Raw genomic sequence first — 17187 nt, 5'->3', positions numbered from 1 at the left:
ATTCAACTCTATCAAAGACACTGACTCTTTTCTCTAATGTTTTGGCAATATTTATTGACAAAGTTCTAATACAAACTATCAGAGAATTTGCTCTAGCATTTCTATATGAAAAAAATGCTAAGAAGTTTACCAATATAAAGATGAATATAATAATATAGCACATCATTAACAGGAACCATATATTTTAAAACATAGAGTAAAATAAACTTTACTAAAAGACCAAATCAGTTTGATGCTACATAGCACTCATTCTGACTGGGATGGGTTTCCTAATACAGCAAGAGTCAGCAGCAGGAAGGGTGATTTAGCCAGGACTTAGGCAAGCCCAGAAGAAACTCCTTCTCTTATAAGATGCCTTGTCTGAAGCCAATGAAGCTAATGAACCAAAAAAACAGCAATTTTCAAACCCAGAAGAGTACCTGTTTTTTCCTAACAGAGCCCCTAGTCATAAAATGGAAGCATTTGATATTATTCTTTTCTGTAGGAAAGAATGCTCATAAAGTAAGGGTATATACAAATAATTGTAATTTTATAAAATTACGAGATTTAATTATCATTCATAATAAATGGAACAGAAATACTATATCACTCTACTAAAGACAGGAAAGAATAAGTGTTCATCTTATATATATTGAGAATTCATTTTATGCCTGACCATATGTCAAATACTTTATGTACATTATCTTATTTCATCTTTATTACCTATACTAGAGGCCCAGTGCATGAAATTGATGCATGCGTAGGGTTCCTAGGCCTGGCCGGTGACTGGGCCAATCGGGGCCTTCTGGGTACCAGCTGGGGCCTCCCCCGGCTCTTGGCTGCCAACTGGGGCCTTCCTTTGTTCTGCAACGCTCCCTGGTGGTCAGCACACATCATTGGGAGCAATCGAACTCCTGGTCTCCTGGTCAAACTCCCAAGGGGACACTTTGCATATTAGCCTTATATGTGTGTGTGTGTGTGTGTGTGTGTGTGTATTTCAGGGGTATTATCACCTTTTTTGTTAAGGAATCAGGATTATAGCAATTCAGTTTTTAAAGTCACACAGTTAGTTTGATAAGATGGGTAGATATCCACTAAAAGTTTGTACTCTCTTTTTCAAAATGTAGAGTTGCAGCTGAGAAGTAACTGTAGAATCAGGGATTATGTTTCTCAGCCCTCCTTTATATGCAGATAGGGCTACTGGTTGATTCTTGCCACTGAATAAAGGTGACTTTGTCTCTTACAGGTTAAAATACTTAATAAGCTAGTAGGCCTTCTCCATGTTCTCTTACCCCATCCACACATGGATGAGGAAGACTCTGAGGAGCTACAAGGAGACTGGAGTTATGAGATGGCAGGGGCTTAGGCCCCTGAGTCATTCTGTAGAGGACAACTGCATTACATTTCTTATAGTGTTAAGCCACAGACATTTGGGGATTATTATTATTATTATTATTATTATTATTTTTGCCACAGTATAACTCTAATAGAGCCAGTTAATGATGCAACAGGAAGAGACCTAAGTTCATCTGATTCCAAGATCCACCTTGGCCCTTTTATATCCTTCTGATATTCCTAGACAGGACTGAGTAGAATTGCTCAAAATTACAATACTAGAGGCCCAGTGCACGAAATTCATGCATGGGGGGGTCCCCTCAGCCTGCCTGCACCCTCTCGCAATCCGGGACCCCTCAAAAGATGCCTGACTGCCGGTTTAGGCCTAAGGCAGTGGTTGGCAAACTCATTAGTCAACAGAGCCAAATATCAACAGTACAACAATTGAAATTTCTTTTGAGAGCTAAATTTTTTAAACTTAAACTTCGTCTAACGCCACTTCTTCAAAATAGACTCGCCCAGGCTCTGGTATTTTGTGGAAGAGCCACACTCAAAGGGCCAAAGAGCCATATGTGGCTCGCGAGCCGCAGTTTGCCAACCACAGGTCTAAGGGATCGGGCCTAAACCGGCAGTCGGACATCCATCTCCCAATCTGGGACCACTGGCTCCTAACCGCTCACCTGCCTGCCTGCCTGCCTGATCACCCCTAACTGCCCTCCCTTACCGGCCTGATCTCACCCCCAACTGCTCTCCCCCTGCTAGCCTGGTTACCCCCAACTGCCCTTCCCTGTTGGCCTGATCTTGTCCCCAAATGCCCTCTTTTGCTGGCCAATTTGGTTCCAATTGGTCAGTTTCTATGCCAGTCAGTGTCAAAAGCTCCACCTCCTAGGCAGCCATTGGCTCCTCACAGTTGACCCAGATTTGGTTCTGATTGGTCAGTTTCTATGCCAGTCAGTGTCAAAAGCTCCACCTCCTAGGCAGCCATTGGCTCCTCACAGTTGACCCAGATTTGGTTCTGATTGGTCAGTTTCTATGCCAGTAAGCATCAAAAGCTCTGTCTCCTAGGCAGCCACTGCCTCCTCACAGTTGACCCAGATTTGGTTCTGAATGGTCAGTTTCAATGCCAGTCAGCATCCCTGGGCCTATCAATGGGGCCTGATCAGAAAGTTGGGGCTGATCAGCAGCTCTGGTGGAGGCCTGGAGAGAAATGGATGCAGGGCTGCTGGCCAGGCTCAAAGGGAAAGAAAGAGGCAAGTGCTAGTCAAAAGCTGCCTCAGACGCTACAGATCAGCCCCTGCTTCTCTCTTCAGGTCTTTTTCCAGGTCTCTTTCAAAGCCCCCTCAGCAGTCACTGCTGGGTCACCTGGCCTGCAGCTGCAGTAGTCAGTGCTGGGTCGCCATGGCAACCCAGGGCTGACTTCCAGATGGTCAGCCTTTGGTCCGGATAGGTCCTTACACCCTGTCTCCTTATTATAGACATAGTTTTTTCTATCAAGAAGTCACACTTCAAATTCAACAGAGCACCAAAAGCATTTGGAACCAGCCTTTCATATAGCCAGAGAAGTGAATGTTAGCAACTCTTCAAAGTAATGATGATGATGATGACGACAATAGACATATTGAATAAATTGACTCAGACAACTTTGGAGAAATACGTTTGTCTACCAAATTCAGTGTGGGGGGCGGGGGGAAGCAGACCCGAAAATCTGTATGCAAGGAGAGACTCAAGCAGATCATTTTTCCTCAGGTCTAAAGTATTGTCCTCCAAGATAATTTATAGAAGCTGAAAGTTTGGAGGTTAGGAAATGCTATCTATATACTGATAGAACTGAAACTCTGATCTCCACTTGAATATTGATATTTAGTCTACAACCTTATCTACTGTCACCACTTCCATTTCAGCAATGACATCCCCATCATTTAGCACAGTAAGATCTGGGTTTACACATACATTGCTAAGGTAAAGAAAGTAAATATGGTAAGAATTTGTAAAATCAAAGTTATGCCTTTCCAGGGAAAATGTTCCATTTATTAACAGGAAAAACCTTTTTAATTGAAAATATTCCTGAACACTGAATTCCCTATTATAGTTGTTCTCAGCCCATCAGAATCAGCTGAGCCTTTTTTCCCTCCCAACACACCATAACATTAACTCAGTAGCTATAGAGATGGAACCATTCTTAAAAGTTTACAACAAATAATGCTAAGACAACTAGATCGAAAGCCATCTTGACAAAAACAATAATATATAAGCCATATAATGAAAATATTGTTATTATAATAAACAGCTGACATTCAAGGAGTGTTTAGTGGGCCCACACTAAGCAGAATATGGCCATTCTTTTCCTTTAACCTTCACAATAATTCTTTAACATAGATAGTAATCCAATCTTAGAATAAAAAACTGAAGTTTGAAGAGATTGAGTATATTTCCCAAGATTATAAAGTGATTAAATGGTGACTCCTACATTGGATACAGAGCCTATGTTTTTAAACCTCTGTATGGAGTTCTGCAATAAAACACAAACACTTGTACTCTAGTAACAGTAACTCTGACTGGACCCATCCTAAATACATAATCCAGAGTACACAGATTTTCATCTGATTTTATGCTTACTGATACTCTGATTCATAATAGAATAGATCTTAATATTTTGGGTTTTCATTAGTTAGCTCCTTTTGGAAGCCACGTGGAAAAAGACAAAAACTTCTGAGACTATTTTCCACATTTTGTAGGAAATCTATTTTGCAAATCACTCCACTGTCTGAAAATTGGTCAGAATAGAAAACCACATGGCTCATTTTTCTTGGAAAAGTGCTGTTTGTGCTACTGTACCAGTAAAATGGAAGAAAAGTAATATTTTAATCACAGGGATGCTGTGAAGGTTAAATATAATAATACACATAAAGTTTTGGCAAATGGCTGCACCTGCAAAGTACACTTATAAATGTTAGAGATTAGTATAATTACTAGTGGCTGTAGACAGGTGTTATAAACATCTAGCTCTTTTATTCTCTGCAACATGTAAATTTACATTTTCTTGATTCTAAAAGTATAATCTTTATAATTTCCCTGAGTTCTATTACCCATACTTTCTAAGAAAGTAATTTAAAAATATTTCTCATGTTTCTAACTTTTTCAAAATTGTTTTTACTTGTATTTTTGTTTAGTCAATGAGTCCATCATAAATCCCAATTTCAAGTACAGAATATTTAAAATTGAGGTAATGACCCCATTATCCAAGCTGAAACACAATATTTCAGCTTTAAAGTAGTATATTGAAGAGAACATGGTAAATAGGTGTTTCCCTTGTGAAATGTAAACAAATTAAACTCAGGTCATGAGAGGCAATAAATTAGAACTTGTCTTTTAGATTGCACTTTCTCTTCCATTTCTTGATTTTCAAATCTTGTATGTGCTGTAATTTACATACTTACCGACTTGAATATATTGCTTACACATTATACATTAAGAGTAAAAAAAATCACAATGTCTAACCACCCCTTTCATTATACCGTAATGCACGATAGGAGAAAAAAAGCGAACTTATAGTGTGATTTACTAGAAAATACATATATTGTTCAAAGCCATAGTTCCACACAAAAAATACACACTATTTCTACTTAAAAAATTCAAAGTGTTTCATGGCATTCATTGTAAAATATTCTGGTCAAAAATGTAACCAAAAAGCAAAAGAATTAGTAACATTTCATTTTCAAATAAATGAAGTAGCAAATGGCTTGTTTCAACTAAACTAAAATAAATTCCTGATTCTTTTTTTTTTCTTCTAGCATGAGGGGAATAATTTTGTGAAAAAGTCCCTTGATGTCTCTCAATATGAATAGCAATTACAATAATTAAATATAATTACATTAAATAATTAGTACTTTAATTATCAATTGCAGTACTCTACTCAGCAATTAAACACACAGACAAAATTACAATGTAATTTATATTGCTCTAGTTCCTCACTCAGGAAGTGGTGAAAATAATGTTCCTGTTTTCAATTAAACCAACAATGCATCAGTTTTAGATCAGTTTTTGAAACCAGATAGAACATAAATCTATGAATTGCTGAACTTTCTAGGTGGTTCTAGTTTGATGGGTCTACCAATTGCTCTGGAAAGGTCACTGTTCCATTTCTAGAAATTCCTGAGTTTAAAGCTGGTGCTGTGGAGCCTGTGAATAATGACAGATTTCTATTACCATTTACATCTCATAGGGCTCAAAGCTACCCATACTCAGATCCATAGAATAGGTCTGGATAGTTTTGATTTCAATGTTTTGGTAGTTCCCTTTGAAAACAATGTACAGAAGTAGAAAATGACAGATTTCTGAGACTCTAGAATTCTCCATATTTTACAGGGAATATTAAAGGGGAAGCTATTTTGCATAAGTTTCAGATTGTTAATATTCCATCCTTAGAAACATCACTGGATAAAAATTATTAGAGAAAATTAAGCCCATAGACCATTGACTCGGGTATTATTTTAATTTGTAAAAATTAAGTTACTTCTTAGTTAGAAAAGTGGACTGTGAACAGATCACATAATATTCAGCATCTCATTAACAGGTCTGATATTTATTAATCAATTTTTAGTAATAATTTTAAAATTGTTTTTCAGGCACATATGGGTGAGAGCTTATATTCAGCTAGTACTCACTAGTACAATGTTACAGGTTGTTAAAGTCTCTACCAATTCATAAATACCTGGTAATCAAACTTCCTGAGTGACCACTCTATAACACTGTTCTCTGTCCTGGTTTCCCTTGTCCTAACTTCTCCAAAATCTGTCAAATGACCCTGACATAGAAGCAGGTGCTAAGGACTCTGCTCTAAGGCCAGCATCTATTTAGCAACTTATTGGTTATAAAACATCTACACTAATAAAAGAGTAAGATGCAAATTGACCATACATTCATGACACCCACTAACCAATCAGGAGTGAGTATGCAAATTAACCCAACGAAGACGGTGGGTTAATTTGCATACACAGGCGCTGAGCAGCCAGGGGCGATGCAGGCGTTCCACACTGCCCCAGCTGCTCCAGGCCTCTGGGCAGCATGGGAAGGCGGAAAGGTGGCTCCGGGCCGGAGCAAAGGAGGTGCTGGCAGCCAGGGAAGGAAGGCCCATTCTTGCATGAATCTTCATGCATTGGGCCTCTAGTATTAAATATGCCTTTTAAAAGATGCTGTGCTAAACCATAGCAATCATTTTCCTAAACTTCCTTGGCATCTGGAGTATCACAGGTAAATGTTGCTTTTAGCTAGGACACTAACCCTGGGAGGAGATATTAGGGGCTGATGATCAAAGCAAAAATGGGCCCAGCCAATTTGGCTCAGTGGTAGAGCATAGACCTAGGAATCAGGAGGTCAGGGTTCCATTCCAGGTCAGGGCACCTACCTGGGTTTTGGGTTCAATACCCAGGAGGGGGCATGAAGGAGGCAGCTATCCATAATTTTCTCTCATCACTGATGTTTTTGTCTCTCTCTCTCTCCCTATCCCTTCCTCTCTCTGAAATCAATAAAAACATATATATATATATATATATATATATATATATATATATATATATATATATCTCAAAGCAGGCTCTCTGCTCCTCCTGCTCCTCAGACAGCCTATCCTCCTGCACTGTGCCAATAGCCACAACCCTAAGACACGATGGTGAAGGTCAGAGTGAACGGATTTGGCCGCATTGGGCGCCTGGTCACCAGGGCTGCTTTTAACTCTGGCAAAGTGGATATTGTCGCCATCAATGACCCCTTCATTGACCTCAACTACATGGTCTACATGTTCTGGTATGATTCTACTCATGGCAAGTTCAAAGGCACAGTCAAGGCTGAGAACGGGAAGCTTGTCATCAATGGAAAGTCCATCTCCATCTTCTAGGAGCGAGATCCCACCAACATCAAATGGGGTGATGCTGGTGCTGAGTGTGTTGTGGAGTCCACCGGTGTCCTCACTACCATGGAGAAGGCTGGGGCTCACTTGAAGGGCAGAGCCAAGAGGGTCATCATCTCTGCCCCTTCTGCGGATGCCCCCATGTTTGTGATGGCTGTGAACCATGACAAGTATGACAACTCCCTCAAGATTGTCAGCAATGCCTCCTGCACCACCAACTGCTGGCCCCCCTGGCCAAGGTCATCCATGACAACTTTGACATCGTGGAGGGACTCATGACCACAGTCCATGCCATCACCGTCACCCAGAAGACCGTGGGTGGCCCCTCTGGGAAGCTGTGGCGTGATGGCTGAGGGGCTGCCCAGAACATCATCCCTGCTTCTACTGGCACTGCCAAGGCTGTGGGCAAGGTCATCACTGAGCTGAATGGGAAGCTCACTGGCATGGCCTTCCGTGTCCCTACCCCCAATGTGTCGGTTGTGGATCTGACCTGCCACCTGGAGAAAGCTGCCAAATACGATGACATCAAGAAGGAAGTGAAGCAGGCATCAGAGGGCCCCCTCAAGGGCATCCTGGGCTATACTGAGGACCAGGTTGTCTCCTGCGACTTTAACAGTGATACCCACTCCTCCACCTTTGATGCTGGGGCTGGCATTGCCCTCAATGACCACTATGTCATGCTCGTTTCCTGGTATGATAATGAATTTGGCTACAGCAACAGGGTGGTGGACCTTATGGTCCACATGGCCTCCAAGGAGTAAGAGCCCCCTGGACCACCAGCCCCAGCAAGAGGTAGAGAGGCCCTCCGCTGCTGGGGAGTCCTTGCCCCAGATCAGTCCCCCGACACACTGAGAATCTCCTGGCCACCGTTTCCATCCCAGTCCCCCTGAAGAAGGGGAGGGGCGTAGGGAGCCCTACTTTGTCGTGCACCATCAATAAAGTTCACTGTGGCCGAAACCGGTTTGGCTCAGTGGATAGAGCGTCAGCCTGCGGACTGGAAGGTCCCGGGTTCGATTCCGGTCAAGGGCATGTACCTTGGTTGCGGGCACATCCTCAGTGGAAGGTGTGCAGGAGGCAGCTGATCGATGTTTCTCTCTCATCGATGTTTCTAGCTCTCTATACCTCTCCCTTCCTCTCTGTGAAATATCAATAAAATATATTTAAAAAAAAAAATAAAGTTCACTGTGCCCAGCCAAAAAACAAAACAAAAAAAAAAGCAAAAAGGAATGAAGAAAACCCAGCACCCTCCCAAGCAGGCATTGAGATCTAGGGTGGGGAATAATCCACAGAGCAGGAGGGCAGACAGAACAGTTGGAGGCATCTAAGAACCCAGACAGAGTGAATTCCAGGAAGGCCTAATAATCTTCTCACTTGTAGAATACTTGCTCAGTATTTGCCACAAAAGCTGGTAAGATCAATTGTCCAGGAAGTTACAGTGACTGCAATTCCAATATGGACTTTAGAACTCAGAGCCTGCAACTCAAATCCCAGGGCTTCCACTTTTTCACTCTGTGACCTTAGCAAGTGGCTTAACCAACATCTCTGAACATGTTTCCTCAACTGAAAATATTTTAATGGGAAATGAGGCCACAGATATTTTTAATTTATTTGGACTGCTCAGCACTCAATCAATAAAAGCTATACTGATAGTGATCACACTGAAGACTATGTTCGTCAGCAGTTAAAACTGTGATATCAGACTATGATATCTTCCCAGTTAAAACTCCTCTTTGATCTCAGGGAATGAACAGAGGTGAATGGCTACTAGCTGTTATTATCTGAGTTGAATCTTTAACTGAGAAAATAGTTAGCACATTCCACTTTAATATGCAGATACTTGCAATGAGCAGAAATTTCTTCCACATTACGCAGGTGAAAAATAACCTAAACATTCTAGTTTCCTCTTTTCTAAACCAATTAAAACTGGCTCTGCAAACCCACCTGCCTCACTGGCAGGCTCTTTTACTCTTTGTTAAGGTCATAATGTGTCTCTGGCTTCTTACACAGTCCAGAAATCTTGAGGAAAGAGATGACTTTTCAGTTCAACTGAGATTCTCATCACCCAAGTATCTTTGGTCTGATCATCATGCTCACTTCCCTGTGCTAAATTTAGTGGGTGGAACCTTTGCTGTTGTTTCTAAGCTACTGAACTTCAATCTTCAGAAATACACTCCCATCAGGAATATCTCCATCAATTTCCTTCCACTAATATAGATCAGTACATTCCTTAGTGTCTGTTGCAATGTGAAAAAAAGAAGGAAACTCCATGCACAAAAACTGCTATACCACTGTCATCAATTTCCAAAAACCCACCGCATTTAGTGCAACATAATTCTTACTGTTTAAAACCATTCAGGTCTTTTTGTCCCACAGGTTAGGCTGCTGAAAAGAACCACTTAATTTTTCTCTGGTAAGGGCGGTGGCTGGGTAGAAGATAAGGCTCCTTTGTGACATGCCCACACGAAACAAAATATAAGTCTGTTTTTTTATTGGACGATATTCAACATGTTTTGCAGGGATCCCCAAAGCCATAATTCCCATTTCTCCACTAATAATTCCATAGTATTTACTCTGAAAATTATTTCAATAATATGCAACTTGATGACAGGCTAATAAAACATTTTTAAAAGTTATAGAGATTTGTATATTCTTTAGATATAAAAATTAACAATTCATGAAAATGTATTTATAAGAATAATAAATTCTCCATGTACACAATCTTTAGATTTTTCTCCATGATATAAATTTATTGAATGATTAAGTGGATATCTAAATCTTTAGAATATTTGAAATATTAAATAGTCAATTATAACCAATGAATGTTAAAAAATAATGGTCAATGTATGTATGTATGCATGTATGTATGTATATACACATGACTATGTGTATGTGTGTATATTTACATTTATATTTCTTGGTAAGGCCATTACACTTATTATTCTTTCCATTTTCTAAGTGTATCACTGAAGAAAGCATAATAATTTTAATATTGTAAAAGACATTAAATACTTGATATAGTACACATAGATATTCTGTATTTAATAGTTGTGTTTCTCCAAAATTAAATATATTTTTTAAATTTAATGAATTTCAAAATCAAACTTTTAGTAAGTATAATAAAGGTAAACTATAATTTGAGGAATGCTTGCTTGGCACATATCTAAATCATAGATGAGTTTGAATACTAAAGGATATGAGTCCTTTGTTACACACAAAAGTTATAAACTTCAGCATGAAGAAGGTAATATTATAGCTCAAGATTTTAAGATAGCTACTAATAAACTGATTTTGCATTAATCTAATAATTTCCAAAGAAGGTTAAAATAATTTTGATTTATAACCTATACTAATAAAAGGGTAATATGCTAATTAGACCTTCCAGTCGTCCTGCCTTCCTTCCAGACAAAGCCATGGTGGCAGGGGCCCGATGCAGAGGTGGTTAGGGGCGATCAGGTCAGTGGGGGAGAGCAGTAGGGGAGATCAGGCCAGCAGTGGGGGGTTGTTAGGGGCGATCAGGCTGGTGGGGGAGGGCAGTTAGGGGTGATCAGGCCGGCAGGCAGGTGAGAGGTTAGGAGCCTGCGGTTCCAGATTGCAAGAGGGATGTCCGACTGCTGGACATCCCCCAAGGGTCCCAGATTGGAGAGGGTGCAGGCCAGGCTGAGGGACCCCCCTACATGCGCAAATTTCATGCACCAGGCCTCTAGTGTAATATAATCATAAAATAAACAAATAGCTCTCAAATGGGAATTTTATCTCTTCAACTTAAAAGAGAGAACAGAACTTTTGGATTTATTTTATTGATATAAGAGAAATATACTCATGTCTGGCTAACTAAAAAAAATGAAAAGTAATTTAAGAAGTAAAAATCAAATCAAAGCTAGGTTTTATTTCTGAGGTCTATAATAAATAGTAAAGTGCAAGTGAAGCAGAAACAACAACTCCAATCATACAGTAACATTTAACTTACATTATTACCCTATTTTATCTGAGTTTGTTTAGCAAATTACTTTTCATAACATTCTAATGGCCTATAAATGAAATGGAAATCTGTGAAATATATTCTATTAGGTATAAACAAGCTACTGTGACGTCTTACTCATAAAGAGCACATACCACGGAGCACTGGATACTCTTCAGGACCCTCAAAGTAACTTGCTTAAGGTCCAATATAGCTATTTTATCATAGAACCACTGTTCATGAACATGTTGGCCATCTGCTATGTCACTTTATGTTTATAGTTGCATTACTTTAAGTTTGATAGAAATTTTATGACTCAGTTTGTCTAAGTTCTTTAATTCCATTATTCAAACTATGGATTTCTGTGAGCAAAAGGAAGAGTTGACAGAGTACTATATTTCTCCAAGTTGAGTTTGTGGAATGATATTTAAATAAAGAATTATGCTTTCATATTCTAACAATACATATCACTTGTGCAAATTATTTTTGGTGAAACATTCCTTTATCAAATTTTGATTTATTTGGTCATACTATGTTAGGTCAGGAGGCAGTTGTAAGTTGTCATCTGAAGTCATTTCAAAGTAGAACATTGTGAAACAATCATGTTTCTTGTGATCTTAAAATATTTTATAGTAAACTGATGCCATTAAAGTGCTATAAGTATATCTATGTAATTATTCAAACCATGAAATATAAATAGCCATTAAAAATGATGAAAATACACAATATTGCTAGAATTCAAATAAATGTAAATTAATCCAATATTGAGATACTGATATTCCTTTTTAAAATTTGGCATATACTTTGTTTTAAAACAAAATTTTACACTATTAACCTAGGGAAGACAAATATGCTTACCCATAACTGGATTATAAATAGCAATAATCTTTCATCTAAATACACTTACATGTGCATAAACTATTTCCCAAAGGATATGGTAAAAAACTTTAGCAATTTTTACCTCTGAGAGAGAGAGAGATTTAGCGTCACAGGAAGATGAGAGAGAAACTTTTTGTTTTATGATATACCCTTCTGAATTGATTAGATATCCTATATAATAAAAGCGTAATATGCTAAGTGTCTGACCAATTGGTCAACCATTGGGTTGACTGCTCAGTTGCTATGATGCACAATGACCACCATGGGGCAGACACTCCAACTGGTAGGTTACCTTGCTGCTGGGGTCCAGCTGATTGGGACTGGGCAAGAGAGCCGGACACTCCCTGAACACCTCCTGCAGTCCCTCCCCAGTCGGCCGGCCCTCATCGGCTCTGATTGAGACTGGGCCAGACAGCCCCAATCGATCGCCAACCAGGTCGAGTGACCCCACCCATACATGAATTCGTGTACTGGGCCTCTAGTTGTTTTATAAACAGGAGATATTAATACCATTTTTTATAATTTGCTTTTAAAAAGTTCAACTGATTGCCAATATATGAATAGAAATTATTAAGCGTAGCTTCCTCTGTGCAGTCAAAGTAAAGTAGCATCTTTCTGACAGTTGTATACTAATAAATGTTCTTAAAGCACAATTACTTAGGTAGCAAAACCTCTGAAGTTCTTTTCAGAAATGAAAAGAGGATACTGCCTTTTTTGGTCCCCTTGCTTTAGTAATTTAGGCTGCTATAGCAGAATGCCATAGACTGATAGCTTAAACAACAAATGTTTATTTATTTCTCAGAGTTCTGGAGGCTAAAAGTCTGGAATCAAGGTGACAGCATATTGGATTTTTGCTGAGGGCCCTTTTCTTGGTGTACAGAGGGCCGCCTTCTTGCTATTTCCTCACACAGTAGAGAGACACAGAGATCATCTCTCCCATATCTTTTCTTATAAAAGCACCAATCCCACTCATGAGGGACACAACATCATGACCCAATTACTTCCCAAAGGTCCCATCTTAGAATGCCATAACACTTGGGATTAGACCCTCAACATATGAATTTTGAGGAGATACAAACTTTCAGTCTACAGCACTTGTGTTAGATTATATGTATTCCTGTTCAAGTCTGAATAATAGGCCTGAGTAAGTTAATTTTTGTGCCTACCAGACAGTCACCTGTTCTTGGGTATCCAAGTAGTATTTGCCCTTCAAGGAATCATTCTTCTGGTTGGAAATTCCAGGATGAGTAGAGAAGAAGTTTGGTTTAGCCTCTATTTGAGAAAATAATTATATGTTCTTTACTTTAAACCTCTTTTGTTAAACAGTCATTTTAAATGTTCAGGAAAAAAAAAAGGAAAGGCAATATTCAAAAGAAACCAGATTCTGGAAGTTTTAGGGAGAGGTTATAGCATTTTCAATATATAAATTATTTTCAATCATATGGTGATAAAAAAGAAACATGGGGTAGAAGGAATAAATGAGTTTGATAAAAATATATAGTTTGGCTGCCAAGGATTCCATATTGATTGAGCAAAAAGAAAAAAACAATCTCATAAACAGATGTGATATCATAGATCTATCATAGATCTATAGTTTATTATTTTGACTGTAAATCTAAGCCACATGTGATGTGGAGTGTCATATGTAAGAGAGAAAGCAATCACTCCTCATAAAAGAGATAACAGGAGATAGGCTAAATTGAAAAGAGCACTTTGCTCAACTATGCTGCAAGCAGTTATAGAGCTTTTGATGTCAAAGTTAATCTGAAGCCTGGAATGGAAGACCCATATGCTGTGAGCACAACATACATCTCAGTAGGCTCCTGAACCTAAAATAAATTCATGGTTAATTTAAGGGCCAATTGGTTCCATGCCAAATAGGGAAATACAAAGTTAGATTAATAAGTGCTTGGTAACAGCTGATATTCAGTCTACAAGTTGTCACTCATAGTGGGCAAATTATATTTTCTAAAATTCTTTTTGACATAGTCTACAATAATTTATATAAAAATAAAGTACTTGCAAATTACTTTATCTATCTAATAAAATAGTAATATGCAAATTGACCATCACTCCAAGACACAAGATGGCCACCCCTATGTGGTCAAAGATGGCTGCCCCTTGTGGACACAAGATGGCCACCACAAGACGCCCTACAGGGGAGGGCAAGTTGTGGGCAGTTAGGGCTGACCAGGACAGCAGAGGAGAGCAGTTGGGGGGGGACCCAGGTCTGCAGGGGAGGGCAGTTGTGGGCGATCAGGCAAGCAGGGAGGGCAGTTAGGGGCAACCAGGCCTGCAGGGGAGGAAAGTTGCGGGGGACCAGGCCTGCAGGGGAGGGCAGTTGGGGGGGACCAGGCCTGCAGGGGAGGGCAGTTGTGGGAAATCAGGCCAGCAGGGAGGGCAGTTAGGTGTGACTGGGCCAGCAGAGGAGGGCAGTTGGGGGAGACCAGGCCTGCAGGGGAGGGCAGTTGGGGGGGACCCAGGCCTGCAGGGGAGGAAAATTGGGGGGGACCAGGCCTGTAGGGGAGGGCAGTTGGGGGGGACCAGGCCTGCAAGGGAGGACAGTTTGGGGCAACCAGGCCAGCCTGGGAGGGCAGTTGGGGCGACCAGGCCTGCAGGGGAGGACAGTTAGGGGCAACCAGACTTGCAGGGGAGGGCAGTTAGGGATGACCAGGCCTGCAGGGGAGGGCAGTTAGGGGCAATTGGGATGGCCAGGGAGCAGTTAGGTGTCGATCAGGCTGGCAGGGGAGTGGTTAGGGGGTGAAAAGGCTGGCAGGCAGAAGCAGTTAGGGGCAATCAGGCAGAGGCAGGTGAGTGCTTGGGAGCCAGCAGTCCTGGATTGTGAGAGGGATGTCCAACCGCCCGTTTAGGCCTTGATCCCACCAGTCAGACATCCCTCAAGGGGTCCCAGATTGGAGAGGGTGCAGGCTGGGCTGAGGGACACGGTGAATTTCATGCACCGGGCCTCTAGTCCTATATAATAAAACCCTAATATGCAAATCGACAGAAAGGGGGAACGACTGGTTGCTATGACACACACTGACCACCAGGGGGCAGATGCTCAATGCAGGAGCTGCCCCCTGGTGGTCAGTGTGCTCCCACAGGGGCAGCGCCACTCAGCCAGAAGCCAGGCTCATGGCTGGTGAGCGCAGCAGCGGTGGCGGGAGCCTCTCCCACCTCCACAGTGTGAGGAGTGGGCCTAAGCTGGCAGGCAGACATCCCCCGAGGGGTCTCGGACTGCAAGAGGGCACAGGGTGGGCCGAGGGACCCCCCTCAGAGCACGAATGTCATGCACCAGGTTTCTAGTCATTAATAAAGTTATACTTTTCTATTTATAGCCTTAATAACTGAATACTTTTAAATTATTCAAATCAGTTATTATTATTAACCCATCATTCTCAATTAGTTCCTATTCCTTTATTAGTTTTCTATAACCAAGTACCACAATTTGGGTGGCATAAATAACAGAAATATATTGTCTCACAGTTCCAGAGACTAGAAATCCAAAATATAGGTCTGTAGGAATGGTTCCGTCAGAGGGCTGTTTGGGAGAATTTTTCCATGCCTCCCTCCTAAACCCTTAATTTATTGATGGTGTTCTCCCTGTGTCTTAAAATTGTCTTCCTTCTGCATGTCTGTCTGGGTGTCAGTGTCCAAATCTCTCTCTCTTTTTTTTTTTTACAAGGACATATGTTATAGTATACTAAACCCCACCCTAATTACCTCATCTTAATGTAATCATTTGCAAAGAACCTATTTCCAAATAAGGTCACAAGTACTGCGGATTAGGACTTCTATGGTGGCCACAATTTTACCCATAACAGTTCTTAAAAACCAGAGGAAAAAGACAAACTCCTAATAACATTGTTTACTTCAATTATTTTTATTATAGGAGTACAGACTTTTATCATAGGGAGTGACAATGGTAGCAAGCTAAAGAAGAAATAGTGGTATATTTGTGAAGTTTGGAAAGAATGGCCTAAATTTTTTATAAACCATAACACCCACTCAGGAAAATCTCCCCACCTTGTTGGAATGACTGACAAATGGTAAATCTAACCCAATTTTTCTAGTGGGAGGTACTTAAATTAATGATGGGGTACTTTAGGGAAATTAATCAACATAATCACCTTTAAAAGTCTAAACCACCAAAGTTAATTCTATCAATTGATAGAACACCTTATAGGGTCTTATTATACTAGGTAAACTGTATTACTTATGTATTTCATTCATTCTATCATTTGAAAGACAATTTTAATATCTCACTAAGTATATCAGGGAATGATAAGACACATGGATACAAAACACATTGATCATCTTCTTTCCCCTGAACACAATTATAGCTACTCAGAACACCTCTTTTCTCATAAACAAAGGTAACTTTGAGCAGTAGTTCTCAAACTATTTTCTACTCTGATACACATGCAAGATACTCCTAGCATGCACAAAACATTCCTAAAAATGTATACAAATTATATTCAAATACTAAAAATTTTTAGGGTAAAAACAATACAGAATCAACACCATATTATCATACCCTGAGAAATAGTCACTGATAGTATGTCAGTTCTTTATAATGCCTCTTCTCCCACACAGGAATATTTGAATGACATTAGAGAGATAATGTTGTTAACACTCCAATATTTTATTAAAAATTATTCGTAAACTTCAGTCATTTATTATTAGCACTATATCACTTTCAATGTACCTCGCAAGTGATGTATATCAAGAGGTTAAGGTTGAGTTCCTCTGGTTCAGAGAATACAAGTGCTATTTGTAGCCCCCATGGCCTCCCATCTCTAATTCCTCCAATTCCAAGCCTTCTTCCCTGACACGGCAGCTCTGATTTAAAAAAATGCATTTAGCCAAGTACATTGCAAACTATAAAATACAGAATACCTGTTATATAATTTTTCTGAATCATTAAACTATATTTATTTAGTGCTATGCCCAGGTACTCAGTATCTGTTCTCCTAGAATTATATAGTAGTCAAAGAATGCATGCAATAAACAAACCGCCAAATGAATGACAAAGATAATCTTGGTTAATGATGAAAGAGCTAAGGAAAACCAAGGAATATAACAGAGTAAGTTGTGGGGTGGGAGAAAGCTCTTTTATATCAGACAACCA

General features: G+C 40.0%; 1 protein-coding gene and 1 pseudogene across 4 annotated transcripts in view; one reads left to right on the top strand and one right to left on the bottom strand.

Annotated features, from left to right (window-relative positions):
* EPHA6 (EPH receptor A6) overlaps positions 1-17187 on the bottom strand; it is a 1057231-nt gene that overhangs the window by 738194 nt on the left and 301850 nt on the right. The window lies entirely within an intron of this gene.
* On the top strand, positions 6980-7980 carry LOC308241485 (glyceraldehyde-3-phosphate dehydrogenase-like; annotated as a pseudogene). The gene has a single exon. The product of its transcript is annotated as a glyceraldehyde-3-phosphate dehydrogenase-like (transcript).

The sequence above is a fragment of the Plecotus auritus genome (assembly GCF_963455305.1).
Source record: "Plecotus auritus genome assembly, chromosome: 2".
Lineage (NCBI taxonomy): Eukaryota > Metazoa > Chordata > Mammalia > Chiroptera > Vespertilionidae > Plecotus > Plecotus auritus.
This window is presented reverse-complemented; position numbering and strand designations above follow the sequence as displayed.